General features: G+C 43.9%; 2 long non-coding RNA genes across 2 annotated transcripts; both read left to right on the forward strand.

The window, feature by feature from the left end:
- Positions 1 to 1,334: 1,334 nt before the first annotated feature.
- LOC116724638 (uncharacterized) lies at positions 1,335 to 2,152 on the forward strand. The gene is made up of 2 exons (XR_004340193.1): positions 1,335 to 1,799; positions 1,884 to 2,152. It is a non-coding gene; the product is annotated as an uncharacterized LOC116724638 (long non-coding RNA).
- Positions 2,153 to 17,401: 15,249 nt separating this feature from the next.
- Positions 17,402 to 19,765, forward strand: LOC116724692 (uncharacterized). The gene is made up of 2 exons (XR_004340247.1): positions 17,402 to 17,571; positions 18,920 to 19,765. It is a non-coding gene; the product is annotated as an uncharacterized LOC116724692 (long non-coding RNA).
- The last annotated feature ends 216 nt before the right edge of the window (positions 19,766 to 19,981 follow it).

A 19,981-nucleotide genomic window follows, 5' to 3' on the forward strand; every position in this document is an offset into this window, starting at 1 on the left:
AGCCGCACTTCCAGTCGTAGTTTGGACAGACCACAAGAACCTGTCCTACCTGCAGGCAGCCAAGCGGTTGAACCCACGGCAATCCAGGTGGTCCCTTTTCTTCTCCCTGTTTAACTTCCTCATCTCTTACAGACCTGGATCAAAGAACGTGAAACCGGACGCCCTCTCCCGACAGTTCTCCTCGGACGACGAAGCTCCTGTCGTGGACACCATAATCCCAAGTTCCTGCGTCCTGGGGGCGGTGTCCTGGGACATCTCTGATCAGGTAATCGCAGCTCAACGGTCTGATCCTGATCCGGGCACCGGCCCTCCGGACCATATCCATGTTCCCCTCTCCGTCGTCCCCGTTTAATCCATTGGGCCCACGCCTCTCCTTTTTCTGGTCACCCTGGCACCAGTCGGACCGTGGCTCTTATCCGACGCTCCTTCTGGTGGCTGTCCCTTCACAGGGATGTGAAGGAGTATGTTTCAGCCTGCCCCACCTGTGCCAGAAACAAGTCCCTACACCAGCCGCCCTGTGGTCTCCTGCAACCCTTACCTGTCCCGGCACGTCCCTGGTCCCATGTTGCACTCGATTTTGTCACTGGCCTCCCGTCCTCAAAGGGTTTTACGGTCATTCTCACCATTGTCGATCGGTTCTCCAAGGCCTGTCACCTGGTTCCCCTTAAGAAACTGCCGTCGGCCTTGGAGACCGCCATGTTGCTCATTAAACATGTTTTCAGGCTTCATGGAATCCCCACAGAGATCCTGTCCGACAGGGGGCCCCAGTTCGTATCCAGAGTGTGGAAGGAGTTTTGTGGCGCGCTGGGGGCCAAAGTATCGATGTCCTCAGGGTATCATCCTCAAACCAACGGGCAAACCGAGCGTCTGAATCAGGAAGTGGAGTCTACGCTCCGCTGCCTGTGCTCCTCCAACCCTTCCGCCTGGTCCGTCCATCTGCCCTGGGTTGAGTATGCACACAATTGTCACATTTCCTCTGCGTCTGGTCTCTCCCCTTTTCAGTGTTCTCTGGGGTATCAGCCCCCTCTCCTGCCCTCTGACGAACCGAGGAATGCCGTTGCCTCGGTCCACGGCCACATCCGCAAATGTCAGCGCATCTGGAAGGACGCCGCGGCGGCCTTGCATCGCACCGCTGCCCTGAACCGTCGCTTTGCTGATAGGAGAAGGAAGCCGGCCCCTCTCTATAGTCCTGGTCAGAGAGTTTGGCTCTCCGCTAAGGATATTCCCCTGAAAGCCGCGCCTCGGAAGCTGTCCCCTAGATTTCTGGGCCCTTTTGAAATTCAGGAGGTGATAAACCCTTCTGCGGTGAGGCTCGGGCTCCCGCCCTCTCTTAAGGTGCACCCCGTGTTTCATGTCTCCTTGTTGAAACTGGTGAGGACTAGCCCGCTGTGTCCTCCGGTTGCCTCCCCTCCCCCCGCCCGCATCATCGATGGAGCTCCGGCCTATAAGGTGAATAAGATTCTGGATGTCCGTTGGCGGGGTCGGGGATTTCAGTATCTGGTGGATTGGACGGGGTACGGCCTGGAGGAGCACTCCTGCATTCCCAGATCGTCTGGATCCATCTGTTCTACGTGAGTTTCACGCCTCCAGGCCCAGGAGCGTCGCTGGACCACCAGGTGGCGGTCGTTGAAGGGGGGGTACTGTCAGGATTCAGGTTGGAGTGAGGGCTCTTTCCAGAGACGAGCTACGCGGAGGAGTTTGACAGCCTGACGTACCTGCATCGGATCCTGGTAACCAGCGGCAGGCTTCTTAAGAAGCGGTGGAACCACCAGTCTTCGCTCGATGGTTACCACTTGTTGGTCAGACTCAGCCGTAAGTTCTTGCATAGTCCATGTTAAGTATTGTCCAGTCATTTTATCCTCTTCCTCTCTGTTACCTCTCAGACCTTGATCCCGCTTCCCGGAGCCAAGCCTGGAACTTCACCGGTCAGGCGCGTCTCGCTGGTTGGCACCTCCAAGCCGTTCCAATCCGCTGCAGCCCGGGACCCCTGAACCTACCTGGACTCCCTTTTCCTCCTGACGTCCTCCAGTCTCAATTCTCGAACAATCGTTTGACCTCATTAAAACAAACCCTCTTAAACATAAAGTCTGTTCTTCGGTGCGCACCTGCATGTGGGCAAGGAAATTAAAATCCAACATGACAGATGTCCTTTTAGGCTTCAGTGAGTTTCTTCAGGTTGTTACTGAGGGATTTCCTTTCTCCTCTCTGTTGGAGCTTTTCCTGTGTTTGGAGAAATGAGTTGTGCTGCAGCAGCACCAACTGTCCTTCCTACATCCACTGCAGTTTGCAATCCAAATGTTGGACTGTTCCTGTCTCAGTGGAGGACAATGTGTGTCTGAGAGACATGTAATGTCCATGTTTGCTGCTGAAAGAAACTGATGGTCTGACCCCCCTCCTCCTTTCAGGGTGGAGCCTGCTGGAGTCCCATTCTTGACACCAGGTCTGAGGAAGTGTAAGTGTGTTTTTCATCTGATTCATGACAACAAAGCAGCTCACATTCAACCATCTTCAAACTGTCACATCACTCATTCAGGAGTCATCATCAAAGTGTCAATAAATGATCAATAACTGCAGCTGGATTGTGTTTTTTCTCTCCATCAGATTCCTGTCAACTCACCATCGACACAAACACAGTGAGCAGAAAACTCAAACTGTCTGAAGACAACAGGAAGGTGACACGTGTGAAGGAGCTTCAGTCATATCCTGATCATCCAGACAGATTTGATTTCTGGTGTCAGCTGCTGTGTAGAAATTGTCTGACTGGTCGCTGTTACTGGGAGGTCAAGTGGAGAGGATTGGTTTATATATCAGTGAGTTACAGAAGAATCAGGAGGAAAGGAAACAGTGAAGACTGTTTGCTTGGAGAGAATGATCATTCCTGGAGTCTGAACTGCTCTGAAGTTGATGGTTACTCTGTCTGTCACAATAACATAGAAACTCGTCTCTCCTCCTCCTCTGTCTCTAACAGAGTAGCAGTGTATGTGGACTGTCCTGCTGGCATTCTGTCCTTCTACAGAGTTTCCTCTGACTCACTGATCCTCCTCCACACCTTCAACACCACATTCACTGAACCTCTGATTCCTGGGTTTGGGTTTTGTTTTCATGGTTCCTCAGTGTTTCTGTGCTGAGTTGAGTCTAAAGAGTCTAAAGATTTTCCTCCTGTCAGAGAAACTCTCTCACTGTTGAACAGATAGTTCAGTCTCTACAATCTATTTCTTGGTGAAACAATTCTGATTGAGTCCTTGGAAACTTTTTCTTCTTCCAGTCCTTTAAATATGGAAGCTGGGATTATTCCAGGATTATTCCAGGAATATTCCAGGATCCTCATGTTTTTCTGTCTGTTTCCAGTCAAAGCTTCACACTGAATATCAAGATGTTGTTTCTCTTATTTTTTCCTTTCATTCATCAGATTTCATTGAAATGTTGATCAGTTTTTCTCAATCACTGATCATTTTCTGTTTCTATCGGCTCCTATTTTTCTCAACATGTCAGATTTGAACATTAAATCTTCCTTTTGTAAATTTGCTGTAGTTTTTCTTCATGTGTTTTAAATAAAAAACATTTTGCTTCTGTATTTGGTTCATTTGCTGCTCATTCTGTTCTTTTCCTGTTCAAATTTAAATATTTGCATTAAAAAGATTTTTTCATCAACTCTGCCTTTCAGAAAGTCCTGATTTAAAGTAAAACATTCCCATCCCATGAAGGTCAGAGGTCAATGCTTTGAAGCCTAAAGTGGGAAAATCTTAATATTTTCTGTTTCATTCAGAACTTCTACCTGAAACTCAGAACCTGCAGAACATTTTTCTCTTTGGAGGAAACATCCCAGGAACTGGAAGATCAGAGCAGAATGAAAACTGGAGATCAGTGTTGGACAGAAAAGGTCTGATCGCTGCATCTCTGCTATATTTTACATTTAAATCTGATAACAAAAAGTAAACCTGTTTTTAGTGAATAAACCAACATGGATATGACCCGCCACAGCGCCAACGTGGGCCACACCTGATTCAACCCAAACCGGAAAATAAAGGATTTAACTGGAAAAAGCAAAACCCAGTAAAATCAGCAGCTGGTTGTGATTAAAATGCAGTTTGTTGCAGAGGTTCAAACTTCCTGATGGTGACCTCTCCTCCGTCCCTCACCTTGTCTGGCCGGTTTTAATCCTCACTGCAGTGTTAGACTGGAGCTCATCTCTCAGATTAACCAGATTAACACTGAGCTGCAACAGGAACCAAACGTCTCTCCTCCAACTTATTTCACTGATTAATAACAAGGTTGGATAAAAACATTGAGCTGAGCTTCTCATTCCTTAAAGAGTCATGAAGAAAGACTCACCCTGGAACTGCAGAAAAGAAGTTAGAAAGTTTAAAAATAGATGGAAAAAACTTTGTAAATATATTCTAACAAGTGATTTAATTATCTGTTTTTTGTATCTTTTAATGTATAAAACTGTATAAAAAAGGTGTAAATGGTTAAAAATCTTCAGAATGAGTCAATTTTTAACCTGATTAATCATCACAATAATTCTTTGTTGGACCATCGCTACGCGGTACTGAGGGGGAAACTTTAAAAAAGTTTTAATGTAACTTTCTCTATGTCCCAACATGAGATAATCTGAGAGAACAAATGGAGTTCCTCTGCCTCCTCCCTGTGTTCTGCTGAATTACTCTACTGGGTCAGAAACAAGCCATCAGAACCAGAACAATTAGCCATGAGCCTGCAAGTATTGGACATGTTTTTGTCTAAATGAGGTGATTTTATGGCTCCATTTTGCCAGATCACATAGTAGCATTTCTACCTAAAGCCAAACTGTAGAAGACTGTGTGCGTCTAAACAGGCGCTAAATCCAGATCTCTCGTCAATCGACTCTTCCTCGGTCAGAAGGACTAGGGCGACTCCAATGGTGCAGCTCAAAAGTTTATTGATGTTTCGTATATGAGTGTGTGTGTGTGTGTGTATGTGTGTGTGTGTGTGTGTGTGGTTATATCATAAAAAACGCACACAGGTTTCTTACACGAAGGACCCAAGATAGGTTGATGGTGGATGTCAGCGGATGCCACTTTCATGCCACCGAGCCACACAGTAGCACAGAAAAAACAATCCACTCAACTACGTGAAACGGAATCACAAAATAAAACAGATGCATCTTGGGTAATGTAGTGCTAAACTAACAGACGGACTTTTAACAGCCGCCCCTGTATTTGCAACAAATACACTCATACAAAGTCCGCTAGTTGGAAGGACGATCCAAATCTTCAGGCACTGCAGGAAGCTCCACCAGTTTGGTTACCGGGCGAATGTAGAGACTGTCCTTGACCTTCACCTCAGCAGCTCGAACGATGCCATCCGTCCCAGGGAAGACCTTGGCGATGGTCCCGACAGGCCATAGTCCTCGGGGAAGGTTGGAATCAGCGATCATCACAATTTGTCCCACAGCAGTATTATCAGTAGATTTCCTCCATTTCTGTCTTAACTGAAGTCCTGGGAGGTAGTTTTGGATGAAGCGTTTCCAAAAATGATCACTGACAACCTGACTGTGTTGCCATCTTCTCTTGGACAGGGCATCATGAGGACCATACACTGCTTGTGGTAATCCTGCATCCCGCCGCCCCATTAACAGAAGGTTTGGCGTGATGGGGTCCGGGTCAGCCACATCAGAGGAGGCATAACCGAGAGGTTTAGAGTTAAGGATGCCTTCAACCTCCATGAGAGCTGTTAGAAGCACTTCCTCTGCCACAACCTGGTCTTTCAGGACAACTTGTAAAGCTGATTTGACTGACCTGATTTCCCTCTCCCAGGCTCCCCCAAAGTGAGGAGCATGCGGCGGGTTGAAATGAAAGTTGATGGTCTGTTTGGCTAACTGTTGCTGCAACACTGGGGCCATGTTTTCAAAGGCGCTCTGCAATTCTTTGTGGCCTCCCCTGAAATTGGTGCCTCTGTCGGACCACAGCTCATACGGCTTCCCCCGGCGAGCAATAAACCTGCGTAATGACATCAGGAAAGAGTCGGTGTCAAGGCTAGGGAGGAGATCCAAGTGAACACATCGAGTGGTCAGACATTTGTAGATGATCCCCCAGCGTTTCTCTATTCGACGTCCAATCTTAACTAGGTAGGGTCCAAAACAGTCTACGCCTGTAGACCAGAATGGGGGTTTGTAGAGTCTCAGACGAGCTGAAGGAAGGTCAGCCATCTTTGGTGTGGAAGGTGAGGCGCGCCATCTCCTACAGTCCACACACTGGTACTGGTGTTTCTTAATGGCCTGTCGACCTCTGAGAATCCAATATGTGTGCCGTATCTCTGCATAGAGTCTCTCTGCACCTGGGTGAAGCAGCTGGGAGTCGTAGTGCTTTATGAGGAGACGAGTCAGAGGATGATCAGGAGCTAACACAACCGGATGGATGCTGTCGGGGTCTACATCTATAGCTTGGCGCAGGCGGCCTCCAACTCTGATCAGTCCACTGATGCTGTCATATTCAGGGGAAAGAGCACTAAGACGACTGGTTGAGCGGACAGAGTCACCTGCTTGGAGGGCTCGGACCTCTTCTGGGAAGCTGTCCTTCTGTGCAGAGCGAAGCAGCTGAGTCTCTGCCTCTAGACGCTCAGCAGCAGTGAAGGAGGTGGCAGCTGTCCCATGTAGAGATTGGTGAGTGGCCAGAGCCAGGTCCTCTAATGATGTGCTCTGTGCAGGATCTGGTAGATTTTGAGATATAGATGTGAAGCTACAGAAAGCAGTCTTTCTGAGTTCGTCACTGCCACAATCTGGGAACTCTGTTGGGGGTTTTGGCCAGGTGTCAGGAGTCTGTGTGAGAAAGTGTGGGCCCTGTGACCAGCGGCTGGAGATAGTGAGCTCTGACAGTGGTTTCCCTCTTGTGATGTCATCAGCTGGATTTTCATCAGAGTTCACATACCCCCACTGCTCTGAGGAGGTCAACTCCTGTATTTCACAAATCCGAGTCCCAACAAAAACTTTGTACCTACAGGAACTAGACTGGATCCACTGCAGCACTGTAGTAGAATCCGTCCACAGGTAGATAGAGTGCAGGGGTAATGAGAGTTCAGTCTGCAGAACTTTGGCTAGTTGGGCTCCGGTCAGCGCAGCACACAGCTCCAGTCGGGGAATCGACACCTGTTTGCGGGGTGCAACTCTTGAGCGTGCCATGATGAAGGAGGTGGAGATGTGTGCCTGTTGCTCTGTGGCTCTCAGATAGGCAACAGCCCCATAGGATCTCTCAGAGGCATCACAGAAGATGTGAACCTCGTTTGTAGCACCAGTGATGCTGTGCGGGCTGTAGCAGCGAGGGATGCTAATCTGCTGAAGATTAGACAGTTCTTCCTCCCATTCAATCCAGGACTGAAGCAGATTTCCTTCTATGGGCTCATCCCATCCTCTCTCTGTACTCCACAGGGCCTGCACAATGAGCTTTGCTCTTGTGGTATAAGGACAGATATAACCCAATGGGTCATACTGACTGGCTAGCACCTTATAAATATTGCGCAGCGTGACAGTTGTGTAGGACACTGGGCGATGCTTGTATCCCAGGACATCAGTTGGGCAGTGCCAGCTGAGACCCAATGTTGACTCCTGTGGATCAAGGCTGTTGAAGTTCAACCACAGTTCACAGCTTTCTGACCTGGCCGTACTGGGCAGATGGGCAACCACTTCAGGGAGGTTACTGGCCCACTGTCTTATTTCAAATCCACCTTGGAGGAGCAACTCTCTCATCCTGTTGATGAGCAACTTGGCCTCTTGTGGGTCAGAGAGGGACTGCAGGCAGTTGTCAACATAAAAGGCTGTATGTACAGATTCATAGATGTCCTTATGAGTGTCTTGATGATCCTTCACGTGTCTCTGAAGGGAAAATGTAGCACAGCAGGGGCTACACGTTGTCCCAAAGGGCAAGACTCTCCACTCATATACATCTGGGAGCCTCTCTGTTTCACCATCTCTCCACAGAAACCGTAGCAGGGGACAGTCTTCAGGGAGCAGGCGGATCTGGTGAAACATGGCCTTTATGTCTCCGCTCACTGCCACAGGATACTGACGGAAGCGGAGGAGTACACCCAGTAGTGTAGGCCCCAGTGGAGGGCCTGGCAGGAGGTAGTAATTTAGGACGGTGCCCTGGAACTCAAAAGAGCAATTAAAGACCACCCGAGCCTTGTTGTTATGGTGTACCATATGGTGTGGCACGTACCAAGATTCAGTAGAACTATGAATCTCTTCTGGAGTCAACTTCACCACATAACCAGAATCAACCAACTTCTTGATCTCCTGGTTGTATGTGTGGGCCAGGTCCGGACGTTTCATCAGCTTCCGCTCTGTGGACCTCAGCAGGCCTTTAACTACTTCTGGAGGGACGTGCATCCGAGGGAAGTCCTTCTTCCTCAGCAGAGGAGTGGCATATCTCTCCACGCCATCTACAGACATCCTGATGGTCTTAGTCTCTAACATGGCTATGGCTTCTCTGTCCTCCTTTGAGCGTGTGACCTCCTTCTCAGGTCTGTGTATGGGAGCGTCTAGTTGCCACAGACGTTGAACGTCCTGATGCAGGGCCTCAGCAGGAGAAAGGCATGATATATTCAGGCAGTGCATGTCTCCCTGCTGTGTAGGCATACTACTGCTTGGACCTTGGATGGCCCACCCCAGCTTGGTGCAAACAGCGACAGGAGCACGGGCTGGGCCACGTCTGACTGGACGGACAGGAGTTATAAGGTGAGCATTGTCTGAACCGATTAACACAAGAGGCTGTATCTGCTTGAATCCCTCCAGCTGCACTTGCTGCAAGTGGTGATACTTCTCCTTCAAGAGCTCCACTGGACATGACTGTTCAGCTAGGCTGAGCTGTTGAGCAGTAAAGGCCTGTGTTATTTTATAACGCAGTTTTGGTTGGGCCTTCGGGGACACCTGGAATGAGACGTTGCCTCCCTTTATCTGGATCACATCTTGACGGATGGTGCGCAGAGATAGAGTTTCCTCTTCTGGTGATAAGCCTAATAACTTAACTGCAGCTGGGAGTATGATGGTTTTCTCTGAGCCGTCGTCGAGGAGAGCATACGTGTCTAGAGATTTCCTCTGATGGTGTAACTGAATGGGCACAACCTTGAGCATTACACGGCCAGAGTGACTGACAGGACCCAAAAATACTCTGCTGGTACTCACTGTTAGGATGTTAGGGTCCCGCCTTCTAGCCTCAGCCAGGTCATGAAGCACTAATAAGTGCTGTTCTCCACAGGTGGTGCACGGCTTCTTCAGAGTGCACTGTTCTGGAGTGTGTTTACGGCCGCAGCGCCAGCATTTGGATTTATCCTTTAGCCAAGTGGTGACAGCTGTGAGGTCTAGCTTCTTAAAGTTTACACAGCCACTGAGGTAGTGTTCTGTTCCTTCACAGTATGGGCAATAGGGCTTAAACTTCTGTTTCTTCTTGGAAGGGGAAGAAGGACTCACAGTGTCTGCCTTAGTGTCTGTCTTTGGCTGTATTTGAGCAGGATCTGAGCCATAATATATGGATGCAGACTTACTCTGTGCTTTAGATCCTGTGGGTGCTCTGAAGTTACTTCTCTCCAATCGTGGTCTGTCTGATGGCTGAGGCTGAGTCGCTTGCCTGGATAGCTGAAGAACGTGGGACTTGCGTTCGAGCCATTCAGAGAGGTCATACATGTTGTATGTGCGGCTGCTACCAGTGCGTATAATGCCACGTGTGATACAGTACTCGATGAAACTATCTCTGTAACTAGGAGGGAGTTTAGTGAGTAACCTGTCTACATGTGAACCACACTGGAGCTCACTGGCTGCTACATCATCCATAGTACTGAGGAGACCTACAAGGCTAGACACTGCCAGGGAGAAATCTTCAAAGGCTTGAGGGTCACCGGCCTTAACAGGAGAGTAGTTAAGGATAGCACTGAGTTCACTCTGGATTAGTTGTCGAGGCTGTCCATATCTCTGCTCCAATGCTCGAATTGCACTAGTGTAGGGAGTGCGGTCGTGAATATAGCGCCTGGCAACTTGTAGAGCACATGGATGCTCTAAATGATCCAGCAGGATGTGATATTTATAATCCTCTGTGAGGTGTGCATGGGGCCCTAGTAGGCTGTCCAATCCTTTCTTCAACAGTGCAAATTCACTCTCTCGGCCTGATTTGAATGTTACCAGTCTAGGCTTTGGGATGCCGTATGATGATGCCACAATCATCTCCAACAGCTTTGGTTGGTTGACTTCTGCTGTTGAAGGTAGGGAGGCTGTTGCCTGGTATTCACCTGGAGGTGATGGATAGGCAGCAGAGTAATGTCTGGGAAAATCAGCAGGTGGAACTGCATAATGCTGGCTGTAGTTCTGTTGTGCTGCCACTCTCTCTGGTGGCTGATGCAGAGGTGTAGCGGAGGCTGCAGCGAGGTTGTATGATGGTGCAGAGTGCAACTGGTTGGCGCAGCTTGGTAGTTGCGGATGTTGGTATCTCTGACTGTATAGAGACTGAGCCTGCTGTGGTTCAAGCTGCCCAAGCTGCATGGATTGTGATACTTGGATGTCAGGTTGTAGAGCAGGCTGTATCACATGGTTCACTCCAGGAGGCGGAGCTGGCAACGATGCCGGCTGGATCGCTGGGTAAACCGGAGGGCCTCTTGGCTGTGGAACAGGTGAAGGTACAGACCGACCTACAGGCTGGAAGGCTGTGTTCGTCCAAGGCTGGGACGCAGATGGTGACTGAAGCATATGCGGAGGTGCTGTAAGTACATCTGGCTGTGGAACTGGCCATGGTGCTGTCTGTACCCTGGGGCTTGCCTTTAGAGATGAGAAGGATGCAGCAGGTTCTACTGGTCTTAGTAGGTTTACAGGTGTTCTGTTGTCCTGCCTTGCTGGTGCCATTATGTTCAACTGATCCCTGGTGTGACTGCTGTATATATCCACACTGCTAGGATGTGGTAGGAATGCAGGAAGGGATTCTGCTCTACCATGTTGTTGAGCGTGACTGTGTGGTAGGAGAGGGCTGCATGACTTACATGTTCGCTCTAGTTGCTCCACACGCTTGGTTAATGCACCACTGGTCTCCTTCATAGTGACTTGCATCTCATTCATTGCTTCTAAAACGCTGCCCCATACTGCCTCCATCTTGTCCCATCTTTGCTTCTTATCCTTATCAGGTTCTTCTGAGCTGCTGCTTGTTGACGACTCTGACTCCTCTGGATCAGGTAGGTCATGGTCATACTCTGCCAGATGTCCCGGAAGCTTCCTGCTCCTGCGTGGACGGGGACTATGCTTGTGACCTTTCTCCTGAGAAGCGTTGTCTTGTGAAGTAGCCATGTTGTTGATTCGACCAATGAGACTCCGGCTCGAAGGACCACTTGTAGAAGACTGTGTGCGTCTAAACAGGCGCTAAATCCAGATCTCTCGTCAATCGACTCTTCCTCGGTCAGAAGGACTAGGGCGACTCCAATGGTGCAGCTCAAAAGTTTATTGATGTTTCGTATATGAGTGTGTGTGTGTGTGTGTATGTGTGTGTGTGTGTGTGTGTGGTTATATCATAAAAAACGCACACAGGTTTCTTACACGAAGGACCCAAGATAGGTTGATGGTGGATGTCAGCGGATGCCACTTTCATGCCACCGAGCCACACAGTAGCACAGAAAAAACAATCCACTCAACTACGTGAAACGGAATCACAAAATAAAACAGATGCATCTTGGGTAATGTAGTGCTAAACTAACAGACGGACTTTTAACACAAACATTAACAGCCAATCCATGTGATCGGTATCTGTGATCGGCAGTGATCGGACCTCATGGTGATCAGAACCGGCAGGAAAAACCCTGATGGGAGCGTCTCTACCCAGGAGTAATATGATGGTTTAGAAGTTCATTGAAATCTTTTCCATTTTGAAAGAAACTCACATTTGGGGAACTTGTGAATGATTACATTATTTATCATACTTGGTTCTGCTTAAAATAATTCAATTCAACTGAATTATTCTATTGTCATTATTGTTCTTACATTTGGGAGATTGAACATTTCTGTTTTTATTAAGTTTTTAAAATAAAACTTTAAAAAGTTCAGAAAATAAAATCAATCTACTGAACATTCTGATTTTATGAGGATCTGTTTGAAATGTTTGTTACAAAGTTGATTACTGCATTAATTTTTATGTGAATTAAATTGGTGTGTTTAATTTGTGTTTTTTGTAATGTACTGTTACTGGATGTAATACTATTTTTATTTTTTAAAGGATTTTGACCCGTTTACTGGCTGACATTTATTCTGTAAATCATTTGGTGACCAATTAAAAAGTAAATGTATTGAACTAAAAATGGAATATCTAATTTGTGGAGCAGAAATATTAATCACTAATACAGTTTCCTCAAGTGACTGGCGTTTATTTATTTTTAACACAGTTTGATGAAATGGTGAAGAAAAATATAAGACAATTATAAATGGAACTGGTTCATTTTTGGGGAAAAACTGTCATAATTGTCAGAAAAATACAAAGAAAATTAAAAACTTTGTTTTTAAACACCTTCAGTAAAATTAAACATAAAAAAATGTTTAATAAATGATGGAAAATACTTTATTTTAAGATAAATCACGGTCGCACCACATGACATTTTTAAGACCACAGCCGAATCATATTGATAAAAAACCTCTGAAACCGTCTCATTTTAATTTTTAATTATAATTTCTGTGTGTACAACATTTCAAATGTTCTAATAATTGCAATGGATAAACATATTTTTAAATGTTTAATTTCCCCTGATGGAAATCCTGATACGTCAACGACCCTGAAACAGACGTTCCTCCAAAATCTCAGTGATTTCCTTTTCTTTCAGTCTTGCATCCACATCAGCAGAAAGAGGTTTTGAAAGCACTGAAATATCATCAGTAGCAATAATTTCAGCATTTAAAAGCTCAAATCTGACTTCATCTAGTTGAGTATCAAGTCCTTGAATGGGAGGTTTTAGACTCCTGGGTAGTTTGAGCAGTGAATGTAACAAACAGCCATTGATAGAAAAAGCTGCTGTTCCTGTAAATGAAGTCAACATGACAGTTTGATTTGATATGTCAGCCTCCTCTCCATCAGTAGAAGAGGCTACTGATGGATCTGATGATCCAGAGCAGTGCTTGCTTCAGAGTCAATACATTTAATCAGGTGGGATTTTCCACTTCCTGCTCCACCGTTGACATAGAAGTAAAATGGATGAGGGTTCAAAGCACAGAAACACTGAATACACCAGTCTCTTACTGCATAGAACACACAGGCCTGGTTCTGGTTCTGGTTCTGATCAATTGTGCGTAACACAGCTGCATCAATTGAAGGCTGTTCCCTGATGACTCTGACTTCTGTTCCAGCATCAGACTGATGACTGTAGTCGGGGGCAATATCCTGTTCTTTGTCCTCATCAGAATATCTCTCAGATTCTCATCACACTGTAATCTTACAGCTTCAGATTCAGGAGCAAGAATCCACCATTCATCAATCACATTGTCTCTGTTTTGTTCTCCTTCTTCCACTGCACTCTGAATCTCCTCACAAAAGTTTCTCATATTTGTCTGTCTGTCTTAATGCTTTTCACAGACTCAATGTCCTCAGAACAAGGAAGTTGTATGCAGCCAGAATAGTAGAAGAACTGATAGGTTTGGGACCATCATAATGTTGAAATAATAATAGTGCTGACTGAATACCAAAATGAATTAGCGGCATTTTAATGCTGGCTGAAAAAAAGAGCCAAACAGGCAGACAAGAAGGTGAAATCAGTGACAAACAGGTCTCCACAGCAGAGAGATGGATTACGGCACTCTTCCTCTTCCTCCTCCTCCTCCTCGCCGCGCCCCATCCTCATCCTCCACCACCTCAACTGAGTTCTGATGGGTCGGTTCAGATGGTCTCTGAAGATCAGACACCAGAACAGAGGCGGATCAGAACCAATGCCAGCAGCTCTGCTGAAGCTCAGGAGAACTCTGAGTCCAGATGTGGACCCTGGTCTCCTCCAGAACCTCCTCTGTTCTGCTGTGGAGGAACTGTGTGGCTTCAGTTCTGCAGCAGGACCTTCTCAGCTGCAGCAGAAGAAGAAAGGACTTCCTGTGTTCAGGTTGGATAGAAACCTGGATATTTTTCTAGCTTGTGGCTCTGCTTCCAGCGTAGATGTTCTCCAGGGTTCTGATCTGGATCTAGTGGACTGTAGAGCTCATCAGGTTTCCTCTCATCCACTTTGAGATCTTCAGCATCCGTTAGATTCAACCTGAAGCTTCTTCTGACGGAGCTGCAGCTAATATTTAGCATGATGTTTATTATTCTAGCCTCAGTGTTCTGTTCTTCATGTGACTCCACTGAATCCAACTCTGATGTCGTCCACTTCAGAAGTGATGAAGATCCATTTTTCTTTCTCTTCCTGCTCATTTCTTTCCAAAGCTCCCATTTTTTCCAGGAGGATCTTCAATGTTCTCCAGCTCTCTTTAGATGATGAAGGAACTCAGACTGACTCCACCCGGCTGGTGCTCCAGGTGAGCAGAAACAAACAAACCCTAAAGTTGTCCCTGCAGACCAGCTTTAGATTTGGATCAACTGAACATCAAGCTTCAGTAACGTCTCAGTTAAAGTTTGTTTTCCAGATCTGAGGTCAGAAAGTTCTGGTTTCCATCATGTCCCAGTTCTTAGTTCTGCTTTTTTCTGCTTCTTTTTCTCCACTGTCCACCTAACAGAGACAAGAGGATTAAAATGCTTCATAGAAACGTTCTCAGATCTCAGATCCTCATTGAACCTGATGTCTGTAGTTTTAGTCAGAAGCTCTCCCAGATGTTCCAGATAAGAAGATCTGAGCATCTGGTTTATTTGATCCAGAAGGTTCTGGACTCATCCAGAAACCCAGAACAACTGGACTCCAGTCACACCTTAAACAGAACATTCTGCTTCTAAATCCAGACTGGACCGCTTGATTTCTCTGGACCTGAAACATAAAGTGCTGTGAAAAGTATTTGCTCCTTTACAGATTTCTTCTGTTTTGCCTTTTTGTCCACCTGAAATGTTTCAGATCATCAAACTGATTTTAATATTTGATGAAGAAAAACTGATTAAATTCAATAAACAGTTTTCAAATGATGATTTTATTCATTAAAGGAAAAGAGCTGAAAACCAACAAACACAAAACCAAGAAAAAACACAAAGCTGGAAAAACAAGACAAGAATAGAATTAATTAAACAAAGTTTAAATTACTGTCAATGGCAAGAATACAAAGTTTAAACTGAAAAAAGTTTAGATAGAAAAACAAACATATAAAACTTTCACTCTGTTCTACATAAATCATCATCAAAATCAAAGCAGCAAAATATTTCCTGTATATTTTTCTAAAACATCTTCAAGGATTTCCAGCTAAGTTTGTAGACAAACTCACAAAAAACATCATAAACCTTATTTTATTTGTTTAGCAAATATTTTAAAGAGAAAAAAACACTTTTATCTCCTCACTAAATCATTGCAAACTAGAAATCCCTCTAAATTACCTACAATTGTTTTTAATATTCATCCTAAATAAATCATTTTCTATTAGTTTATAGTTTGTTTCTTTCATTTCTAACAATGTTTCTTTACACCATGAAAGGAGTTTATTATAGACATTGTAAATAATCAATGTTGTTCTGATCTCTACTAAATCATAACATTTTAAAGTATGAACTTTCATTTTTTTATTTTCTTGTTGCTAAATATTACAAATGTTTCCATAATTTACTGTTAATCTATTTTTGTCACATCATTAATATTTGTAATTCTCCTTCCATTAAACTGTTGCTGCTCCAAACTGACCAGATCAAAATAATGTATCAGCAAATAAAGTAAATGTTAACAAATTAGATTCATTGCATAAATCATTTATGTAAAGTAAGAAAAGTTTAGGACCCAGTTCTGACCCTTGTGGTTTTCCACAGGTAACTTCTAGTCAATCAGAATTCATATTATTTGTACATTTTGATGTCTTGAGTAACTTTTACCCAGGAATGTGAAAAGCCTCATGATTCAGAAATAAGAAAGAGAATAATTATATAAAAATATATATTGGAGACAGTTTCATAACTTAATATTCAGAAGTTTGCTTCCATCTCCTCAGGTTTTGTCAGAATCTCCTTCAGTCTAATGTTCTGGTTTCCTTCCACAAGGTTCTCATGATACATTGCTGGAGTTCTCTTCCATTCCTTCTTACAGAACCGGTGACGGTCTTTACAAAAATATTAATGTTTTTATGACCAAATTGGTAATAAAATGCCGACCATCAGAAGGCCTGTTCTTCAGGTCAGAGAAGCAGAATATTTTCCTCTCTTCTTCCTCCAACATGGTGCAGACATGGCACATTAAACTGAGCCATGTCTGCTGTTGGCAACAGCAGCTAAAAAAGATTTGCAGAGAGGCAGAGGAAGCTGCCATCAGCTGCTGCACTTCTACTATCAGTCCACTAGATGGAGACATGGAGCAACATTTACATTCACTGATTCAACCTGAACAACAGGAAGTATTGTAGTTCACAATCATTAAACTCTACAAGTGGAGAAGATTAACTGTTTAATAATCTGACTGAATCAAACACATTTTAACAATATTTATTTTATTTTGAAAGGGAGCAACAGGAAACTGTTGATTCTGACTTTAATGGTGGAGACAAGAATTTGATACCAGGGAACAAAAATATGAAGCAGTTTGTTCAGAGAAGAAAACAAAGAAACATCAGCTGTTCATCATGTTGTTTGATTCCAGTTCATCAGTAATCTAATAATCCTGTAGATTAACTTTCAAAAGGAAGAGAGATTAAACTTTGAGTTCAAATCATGGGGAACATTTTCTCCAAACATCAGAGAGAAGAAACAAGCAGGAAAGTTCCTGAAGAAAAAGTTCAACTAGGAAATAAAACAAACTTACAGTTTGTTCAAACGATCCAAACAGATGAAGAAAAGGATTAATCTTTCTCTGATCACTAAACAGAGTCTCACTTTTTGTTAAAGATCATTTCCACCACACAGCCATTGCACAGAGCATACAGATATAAAACCAGCTGACCAAATGTGCTGTAGCTAAAGTGGAAGACTTCTCATGTCAGGCCGTAGCAGCACCGGTACTGTGGGTCCAATCAGCTGATTGTTTCTGCTACAGGCTGAACTTTATGTGCTGCTGTGAACAGTTTGGTGTCTCCATTGGTGGATTGATGGGAAAACTGAGAGCATCAATTTACTGGACTGAACTGGAAATTGATAAATCATGGAGTCGAGTTTTCTTCTGTGCATTTTTGTGCCATAACGGGATTGGAAACCAAATCTGGAAAGTTTGACTGGAAAGTAAAAACCAGATTTAATTGAACTCCATTAAAAATTTCTTTCCTTCCTCATCAAGACTTTATCAACCTGCCCCTGATTTCCACTTCCTGGTTCTGCTGCTCTGAAAGAAAAAACTACAAACCAGGTGAGCTGTGATGTCATCAGTTATGCAACATCTGTCACATTTACTTTCTGTTTGAACACGACTGAAAGTGGGAGACCCCAGTCCGGTTGTTATGTCTCAGTTTGTTGTTCAGATATTTTCTTTCAACTCTTTGGATCGTTTGAACAAACTGTAAGTTTGCTTTGTTTCTATTTGACCTTTGTCTACATGAACCTTCCTGCTTGTTTTTGGAGAACAGGTTCACTTCTGATTTCAGCTCAAAGTTTAATCTCTCTGCTGTTTGAAGGCTAATCTACAGGACTGTTAAATTACTGAGGAACTGGAAACTGGAACAACATGATGAACAGATTATTATTTGTTTATTTGTTTTCTTCTCCGAAAATACTGATTTATGATTTTGTTTCCTGGTGTCAAACTCTAGGATCCACCATTGACTTTAGCAAGTTTCCTGTTGCTTACTTTCAAAAGAATATATATATATATATTTTTTTTTTATTTTTTATTTATTCACATTAAATAGTTAATCTTTGATGGAGAAGATAATCTACTTGTAGAAATGAATATTTGTGAACTAAAATAGCTCCTAATATTCAGTCAGAGTGAATCAGTGAGTCAGTGAATGAAACTGTTGCTCCGTGTCTCCATCTAGTGGACTGAAAGACGAACAGCAGCTGATTGCAGCTTCCTCTGCCTCTCTGACTGACTGCCTTCACCTGACACTGATATGTCATTCCTGACAAAACTTGAACCCACAATTAAAGAGTCTAAAATATAACAAATAAAAAATACAATTAAAATAAACATCAATTATCTGCATTACATTTACATCCAAATTAAGTCAGCAGTCAGTGGATCTAAAATCATGATGTCATACTGATCACATTGAGCCGGCCCATTGCATAAATGAACTAAGCAGCTACTTATGGGCCCCCAGGCCTTCAGGAGCCCCATAATTGCTAACATTTTAACATAAACCACAGATATAGAAATGTAACATTTGTTTATTGAGAATGTCAATGCTGTTAAATTTGTTTTATTTCAGCATAGATAAAATAAAAGATTTTAAATTAACATTTACATTGTAGATTTTAAGGAGCTGGCAAGTTTACTGTGTAAAAGTACAAAGAACAATTGTCATAGTTACAATGTTTTGTTACCATTTTATTACCAACAATCTGATGTTATAACATTACTCTGTAAGTTTGAGCTGTTTGTTCCCAAAGACATCGCAGTAAACTACAATTATTATTGTTTCTTTTAAGGTTGGCCAATTAAACTAGGCCACAGAAATTAATAAATCTATTAAGTTCTTATTTAGCGCCACAGATAATGTTTTAGACGCCGAGCTTTATGGGGCGAGTTTTCTGATTGCTGCGCAGAGCAACTCTGCCTGATCCTAAGTAGACAAAGCATTTGTGTTTGATGAATTGTGTCTCCATAAGAAAATACAATTAAATAGGAATAAAAGTAAAATAAAACCAACGTGCTTGGTGAGGCGTCCATGTTGTCTCCTCCACAGGCTGAACCACTAACACACAGGCCAACTGGGAATACATATACTGAACAAAAATATAAACGCCCCAGCGGCTAAGACCAGCGACACACACAGCTGATGAGACTATTGGTCTGCATAACAGATGCATCACACCTCCAACTGTCCATAACCGCCTACAAGAAGCCAACTTGGTCAAAATCAAACTCCTCCACCCTCATGTTCAAAGGACTGTCAATCCACTACAAATGGCCAAACCACAATGTTATCAATGCCGATATGAAGATCAGTAATTACTGAAAATATGTTTTGAGTTTCTCTATATATTGCATTACCCAAATATTCATAAAACTCTTATATTTGACATGGGGTGTTTACATTTTTGTTCAGTGTACATAAACTATATCAGCACAGAAAAAGTCAGTGAGTTGATATGTAAATGCTCACTGCAGCACATAATGCTTTGTTCAAAAGATGCATCATTATCACTGCATGTCCAACGTGCAACATCTTTGCTCTGCTTTGCAAGGTGGTGGCATTTAAACTTGCCTCATACCTTAATGAATAATTCTAGAAAGAAACATGAATCCTCAGAGGGGATTGATATAAATGTCCACACAGGTCAACCTGTGTCCAGTTTGAGTAAAAGGTGCGATACGCAAACCACCCCGAGGTAAACTTCAGAGATGCAACACAACAGTGCATGAGGCAGCAGAGGTGTGATTGGTGCTGCCAGCTTCATTCACTGCTCAGTGCATCAACTATAAGCCCATCATTCAGGAAATATTCTGCCCTGAAAATGAAACACTGACTGCAGCAAAGACGACTGCAATCTGGCTGGCTTATTCAAATTATTATTTTTTTAAATAAAAACAAAAAAAGTCACACTTAGCCAGGCTAAGTTACCAGCCGACCTGGCTAATAATACACTACAGGAAAACCTGGATAGTGATGTGAAGCAGAGAAGAAGAGCCAATCAGAGGAGGAGCAGCTGATCTTTTTCCAGCTCTAATGATGTAAAGGATGATCAGAGTTGATGTGCAGATGAATGATGTGTGTTTCCTCTGCAGGTGAAGGTAGAAAGTGTGT

Source organism: Xiphophorus hellerii, chromosome 8 (assembly GCF_003331165.1).
Source record: "Xiphophorus hellerii strain 12219 chromosome 8, Xiphophorus_hellerii-4.1, whole genome shotgun sequence".
Taxonomy (NCBI): domain Eukaryota; kingdom Metazoa; phylum Chordata; class Actinopteri; order Cyprinodontiformes; family Poeciliidae; genus Xiphophorus; species Xiphophorus hellerii.